The 7,993-nt window shown below is 47.0% G+C and overlaps 1 pseudogene; it reads left to right on the forward strand.

The window, feature by feature from the left end:
- Positions 1-1,103: 1,103 nt before the first annotated feature.
- LOC123038326 (E3 ubiquitin-protein ligase RING1-like) overlaps positions 1,104-7,993 on the forward strand; it is a 15,502-nt pseudogene continuing 8,612 nt past the window's right edge.

Here is a 7,993-nt window from a genome sequence, read left to right on the forward strand (position 1 = left end):
AGCACTCTGGATCTCCGCGCGTTCACCGACGCGGACTGGGCCGGCTGCCCCGATACGCGCCGCTCCACGTCCGGCTTCTGTGTTTACCTCGGCGATGCACTCATCTCCTGGTCCTCCAAGCGCCAAGCAACCGTCTCGTGATCCAGCGCCGAGGCCGAATACCGCGGCGTCGTCAACGCCGTTGCTGAGTGCATTTGGCTCCGTCAGCTCCTCGGCGAGCTCTTCACTCCGGTGAGCAAGGCGACGCTGGTGTACTGCGACAACGTGTCTGCTGTCTACTTGTCGGCCAACCCCGTGCATCATCGACGGACCAAGCACGTGGAGCTCGACATCCTCTTCGTCCGCGAGCGCGTCGCCCTCGGCCAGTTTCGTGTTCTTCATATCCCCACGCGCCAACAACTCGCCGACATCATGACCAAAGGCCTGCCTTCAGACGTTTTCTCGGAGTTCCGATCCAGTCTTTGCGTCGCCGGCGACGACGTCACGACTGGGGGGGGGGGGAGGGGTGTTAGACTGTACTACTCTTGTATATCGCATGTGTATACGTATAGCCGCTGGCATATGGTGTAGAGCGTGCGTGTGATCGTGGCGCCCTCCTGCAGTGTTAGTGGCGCACGATCTCTAGTAGTGGAGCACCCATGATCTCCCTGGGCTGCCGTCCTGTAAGTGTATATATGGCACTGCCTAGAGCATAATCGAGTGCGGTGATCAGTTCTCCCTAATCTTCTCAGCCTACAAGCAGGTGCAGCTCTTCTGGGCGTTCTTGGATTCTAGGCACCGCTTTCATCGTTGGTTCTGGTCATTTGGAAGTTCTATAATACGGGCTTTCCTGCTTTCGTTTTTCCTTGCCTTGGGGTGACGACGAGAAGAGCACGGAAGGAGCCGGTGAGGGAACCACACTGCACACGGACGGCGGGGTGAGAGGCCGGCGCCGAGTTCGCGTCAAAGCTCTCGCCGGATGTGCTTCTCTTCTACTTGCTCCAGTCCTTCACACCCGACATGTTCGCCTTGACAGTCCGTCCTCGCCGTCGTCGACTATGCATGCTCTTTTGTTTGCCAGCGAAGGACGATGTGCAGCCGTTGCCATAGTGGGTACATCGGCCATGGCGCTGCCGACTCCCCGGGCGGGTTCATTGCGATCTCCTAGAGTCTGGACAGTCGACTGCCTCCGGGTCGTTCCACGCGGGCGGAGCGAGAGCGACAGACAGCTACTGCGGCAATGCAGAGGTCCAAAGGAAAAGCTGAAGTCGGTGCTGAGCGACGCCGTCCAGGTCGGTGGCCGTGCGGCCCGCTGGTTGCCACACCGTTGACTCCAGCGGCAGCGGCGGCTCTCGCAACGGAATGCTCACCCTCCTCGGTGGCGACGATGAGGCTATCGTTGGATGCCTCGTGCCGCTTTTTGCCCACTTCGGTCGTCCTATCTACACTGGCCGGCCCAGCAGCGGCGAGCAGTAAAATCACCAGCGCCATGTGACGCCTCGACGCCTGCGTGGTAGATCCCGGGCTGCCGGGCGCGGACGGTGGCGCGTTCTGCCCTTACGCGATGGCGGCAGCTCCTATGTATGCCGGCGTCGAGGAAGAAGAGGGTGGAGGGCATGCCCTCCAAGAACCTGATGGTTGAGTGCCGGCGTCGTAAGCGCCTCAACAACCATGAACCGTCTCTCCAGGCTACCTCCGTCGTGCCCAGGATCATCAAGGTAAAGACCAATCGTCAATCGATCTTGGAAAATTAATGGGTAGAATATTGGGAGTAAATCTGAATGTGTGTTTTTGTGGACATCTAGATTGACAGAGCGTCGATCCTGGGGACGCGATGGACTACATGAAAGCAGGGGCGGATCCAGTATTTGTCATGGGTGTACAGATGTACACCCAAATTTTTCTGCCAAAAAAAATCATATATATAGGAGTATGACAAAAATCGTAGCCTACGTGCTTGAGATACGATATGTAGTAGCCCACTTGTGGCCGACAAGCAAATAGCCAATTGGCAACATGCCTAGCAGTCCACGAGCATAACCAGTCCCTTGAGCCCACAAACTACTTCGCTCGGTCTTTGGCTAAAAAAAACTATTGTGCCCGGTCCAAGCCAGGCGAGGGAGAGCTCAACAAAGCCGTCGACACCGGACGGGATGGATCCGTGCAGTGCCATGCCCGCCGCTGCAGATGGGATGCTACAGGATAGACTGTTCGCACGGTGGGGATCGATGAGCGGCGCGGCGGCCGCCGCCGAGGTCGTTGAGGGCCGGGGATCATGGGACACGTCTCGGGCCAACAAACTCAATATCCAACCCTAAGGTGATTAGGTGAAGCCCCTCCAAAGTTTCATTCTGAAATTGCATTTGTTGACCTGTACATGTGTAGCTTCTGTTTGGATATAGAGAAAGATAGCTCTGTACATGTCATTTTGCTGATCTGATTGATTTCATTAGTCGACCTTCCAATTGAGTAACAGAATGAGGCCACTGTCTTTGAATTGTAGGCAATATAGCATCAGAAAACAAGGGGAAGGCCATTGATTTGAAAACTTTATATTGCCATGAACCATTGGCTTCACTGCTAGGGTGGGATTTTTGTTTTTTGAACACCCAATGTTCAATTCCTGAATCCGCCAGAGAGGATGTGGCGACTGCAGGAAGAGAGGAGGACGCGCATCCGCAGCCAGCGTGTTCCAGGAGCTGAACCCGACGAGATATATGGCCAGGAACATCCCCAAGATGAGTAATATAGGTGACTGGGCATCCACTGTCGTCAGCGGAGAGCTGGGACGTTCCTGCGGTAGAGCTTCAAAAAATGGTGATAGCAAGAGAAAAGTTGGCTGGTGGTTGCAGACTTGCAGTTCGAGGTGGAGCGCAAGGACGAGGGCCGCGGTCACGGCAACACCTGGGGTGGAGATCTACTGCTCCGTTCTCTTGCCTACTTTTTTGACCTTCTCTTTACAGACGCCTAATTCATTCTTGTTTCTTCGGTCTACTTATTAGACGTACGCAGTGCTCTCAGTTAGTAATTTAAAACGTACACACTCAATGACATGTCAAGTTGATTTTTTAATTTCTATAGATGTAGTGTTACTTGTGGTCGTTGCATGTTCCAGACACGTATCTCTGGTCATTGGCCGCTCCTAACACATAATGAGTAGTGAAGTACCAGCCATGAGATCCATATGCCGACGATGCAATTCTTACACACAGCGAGCTTAATCTTAAACTATAGTCCATATATATCTTTACTCATGTGGTAGTAGTTCACTGAAATAATCTCCTTGCCATTACACTATTTCTACAAAAGCCTAATTTCAAGCTTTAGTTTCAGTCTGTCCACCTAGATTACAACTAAAATTCTAGAACGACATACTATACGGGTTTTTCTATCGGATTCTTCTCGCTAACTAATCTCCATCCTCCTGATTTTCAAGGGTATGGGCCCCTCACCCGCTTTTCTTTCAATCAATTGAACCCAGCTAAGCATCCTGTAAATTTAGTAAAAATATGCCCGTGCGTGTTTTTTTAGAAAAGGCGGATGACCCCCGGCCTCTGCATTTGAGAGATGCATACGGCCACTTTATTAATTATTCTCGAGGACCTTACAAAGTGTTACAACAATAATCCTGAATCCACCATCTAGGCAACATATGTCGCTACTCCTATCTATATGATGAAGAGGTGCTAGCTGGGCCACTACCCAGATCACTCACCTAATCCTAACATTAAAAGCCGGAATCCCCAGCCTAGCCATATACCGGGTCTGGGGCATAAACCGGTTTGACGCACTCACATGTGTCTTCTCCACAATATAGTTATACACAGGTGCCCGTGCGTGTAGCATTGCTCAGATTACAACATAGTTATACACATACCCAAGGGTCTCTATTCATATATTTGTGTATTATTCGTCTAAAATTTGATTCAACATGCACCTCTTGGCTGTCAAATTAAGGCATGTCTTTTTTTTTGTTCTCTTCAAAATCAGTGGAAAAGAGAAGAGATCAGGATGTGCTTTCTTTGGAGAACAAAGAAAATGCTACTCTCCATTTTGGATGGAAAGTAGAAATTTTTCCTAGGTATACTTTAGGCCAACTATCATCTATCTCACATGAAATTAACAAAACCGGAATAATCAAACCAAAAAAAAGAGTTAAATCCGAGCACATGAAGCTGCATATGAAGATGAAAACCAAACAAAATGTGACAAAAAACATACAATTAAACTTACACGAACCTGAAAAACTCTTGGAGAACACATCAACTAAGATAAACAACCAATCAATTAGCCAAATAATCAACACAAGGCTCTTCAATGTGCTTTTCTTCATGTAATAGCATGTAACACATGTGAAGCCACCACATATATTTTCTTTAGCTTATAATAATGGTTCATGATTCTATCATGATGTACAGACGGGCGCGGCGTGCCGCCGCGCGGGTTAAGTTAGTTATCCTTATGGTGAGTTGAGGGGATTAAAGTGGATTAGTATTCTAGACGATTTTTCACTCAGAGTAATTAGCATCACAAATGCATATCTAGGGGATAAAATGTGGAATTCACTCCAAAATAAACAACCACAATGTTCAAGCTTCCCTAAAACGAAATTTCTAGTTGTCATGAACGAGGGTCGGTTGGATCGAGAAATTGTGTCGCGGAACAAGTGTATGACAAAAATGATGGACTCAAGGGTATAACAAAAAAATTGTTTATCGAGCCTTTACTTAATTATTAAGCATTTTTTGGATAAAGGGAGTTTTATTAACTCAGTATGTAGTATCAAGCAGATACAATACATCATGAGCGACACCCGGCCTCTGCATATTCAGGATGCACACAGCCAAGAATAACGAGTCCGACTAAAAATATAACATAACGACAAATAGACATTAGTAAAGCGCTATAAGACTGACAATATGCCTATGTCAAAGGAGTAGTCGACCACCCATGTTGAGTGAAAACCTCTGTGACCACCTGCTCCAACCGCGTACACACGGGCTTGAACAACGGCTGGTAATCCATACGGTTTAACATCGGCCACGTACGAAGTCAATGCGTGAAAAATAACCTACAACAAAGAAGAGAGTGTGCCATTGGAAAAACAAAATTCATTTCTACTTTGTCAAAGCGACCATAATAAGGCAGACGCTCCCACCCTTACCAGTGTGCTATTTGGTATTCCGTCCAACCAGTGACCATATATATTGGCAAACACTTGTGAGCGGGTACAAATTTGAAGCAATTTGAATGACTGGCCAAGTAGAAAGCGCAAAGTTGCATTGTAAAAAGAGGTGTTTGATTGCACCATCGTGGGCACAAAAACTACACTACTTCCTTCCTTGCCAGTTGCGTCGAGCGAGGTTGTCTTTAGTTAGCACGACACATCTCCGAAGATACCACATGGCAATCTTTATTTTTAGTGGTATCTTGGATTTCCATATTTGGTTATTATTATCGACTTGAATCTCATAATACATGAGAGCACGATGCATAGTGTTAACTGTGAAAGATCCTGATGTGGTGAGATTCCAACGAAACACATTCTATCCTTCTGTCAGGTTGGCCGTTTCCAATCTAGATAACAGTTGTTGCCATGACATGAGGTGGGAGGCAACCAAGGCCCGCGAAAAGATACATTTGGGGGGTTGGGGCCGAGCACTTGTGCGAGTGTATCGTTCTTATCACGGACAATACGGTACAAGGCCAGATATTGTTTTCAAAGAGTGGTGCTTCCTAACCACTTATCCTCCCAAAAACAAATCTTTGAGCCGTCCTTTATCGCAAAAGACCCGAAACGGAAAACATGCTTCTTTGCTGACATTAGGCCTGCCCAAAAAATTGAGTCCCCTGGCTTCCAATATGCCTGGGACACCGTTATTTGACCTAGATACTTATTGCGTGGCAGAGTTTGCCAAACACCCTCCTTAGTAATAAGCTTGAAAAGCCATTTATTTAGTAAGTCATCATTATTGACCTTAAGGTCATGAATGCCTAGAACTCCCTGGTCCTTCGGTCGACAAACCACGCACCATTCGGTGAGCCGATATTTTTCGCTATCTCCTTGCCAAAAGATTCTGGATCTAAAATAATCCATCCTCTACAAGACCCCTTTAGGGATTAGGAAAACGATAGCATATAGAGAACCATGTTTGTGAGAACTGAGTTTACCAGAACAAATCATCCCCCAATAGAGAGAAACGTACCTTTCCAACTACTCAATCGTTTTTCTTTGCGTTCTTCCACATGTTTCCAGTCTGCAATAGTGAGACGCCAATAGTGAATCGGAATTCCCAGATAATTGATCGGGAATTGGCCTTCTTCACAACCAAACAAATATGCATACTGTGCAGCCGCCTCTTTGGCTTTTCCGAAGCAGAATAATTCACATTTATGAAAGTTTATTTTAAGACCAGGCATTTGCTCGAAGGCTGAAAGCAAAAGTTTCAGATTCCTAGCTTTATCTAGGTCATGTTCCATAGAGAGAATCTTATCATCGGCATATTGCAAAATGGAGAGCCCCCATCGACAAGGTGAGGCACAACTCCTGCAATTTATCTGTCCTGCTTAGTACGTTCAATCAATATTGCTAGCTTGTCAGCAACAATGTTAAACAACATTGGAGAAAGTGGGTCACCATGACGTAGTCCTAGGTCATCATTGACTTTAATCTCCACACTACCTCCCGAAATTAAAGTTTGGACCCATTCATGCCATTTCTCAGAGAAACCTTTTATTCTAAGGGTTTGTTGAAGGAATGACCACTTTACTTTATCATAGGCCTTTTCGAAGTCAATTTTGAAGATAATCCCACTCATGTTATTTCGATGCATCTCGTGAACGGTCTCATGAAAAATGACTACTCCATCAAGTATGTTCCTTCCTTGCATTAAGGTCGCCTGTGATGGTCGAATCACATGGTCGTCAACAATATGAAAAAGTGACCACCCGCAAGGTGATCCAAGACGGTCACAAGGAAGTCTCGTTTACCAGCCTCGGAAATAGCCACAAAATCTAGCCCAAGTTCCTGTACACAATCACCAACGTGTTTATGTTTAGCCAATTCTGTTACGTGTTTATGTTTAGCCAATTCTGTTAGACCTCTTCTATTCCAAAACATGTCTCTCTTGTGGAAACTCGTGTTGATGTGGATGACTTGGCGTTCTTGGGCGGTTTTTGTTTCTATTTAGAGGAATGTGACTTTGATTTACGTGAAGACACCGTGTAGTCATAAAACACTTCATCCATTCTAACCTTGGTAACCTCACCAACCAAGTGCGAAAGAAGTGGACCATCATATGTGGCAACCACCTCCTCCTCCCCGTCTCGGGGTTAGGAAGGGTATTCAAACATTTTGAAGAAACCTTTAAATGGTCTATCTCCATACGTTTGAGCACCCCAACTAACAACTTTATTTCATGATCACTCTTTCCAATAGATACTCCAACATTCTTTGAAGTAAAGGAAATGTGAGAATCCGAGAAGGAATGAAAAGATTTTGCGGAAGATATACGTGGTGCAGAGTCCAAATTGCGCGCGGCTTGATGTTTCATGGCCTTGCCCAGAGAGTCCTTGTCAGTCCGAGAAGAGCCATCAATGGAGATTGCGTGCCTTCGGCCGGTCTGACTATAGCTGGGCCAACAACGTGTTGGCTGACCTTGCCAGCGCCACCGCTCTCATGTCGGGCTGGTCCAGTCTGGACGAGACTTATTTGCTCCGTCATTGTGCTCCCCTCCATTTAGGCAAAACTCACAAAATTGACATGTGGACGAAAGTATTTCACAAATTGAATCGTGTTTGAAAACAAATCACTCAGGTGACCTTTCGTGCAGCGCCCGACAGCCAAGCGTTGCATCCTACTGAGTAGCGCCTTACTACCAGGCGTTGCACGCCTGGCCAGCGTGGCAACCCTGGTACAGGCCCGCTCCACACCTGATAGTGCAGCGCCTAGCAGATAGCTCCACGAGGAGTGAAAAGGCAATGCCACACTCTCATATTTTAACCAGACGGAGGG

Source organism: Triticum aestivum, chromosome 2A (genome assembly GCF_018294505.1).
Source record: "Triticum aestivum cultivar Chinese Spring chromosome 2A, IWGSC CS RefSeq v2.1, whole genome shotgun sequence".
NCBI lineage: Eukaryota > Viridiplantae > Streptophyta > Magnoliopsida > Poales > Poaceae > Triticum > Triticum aestivum.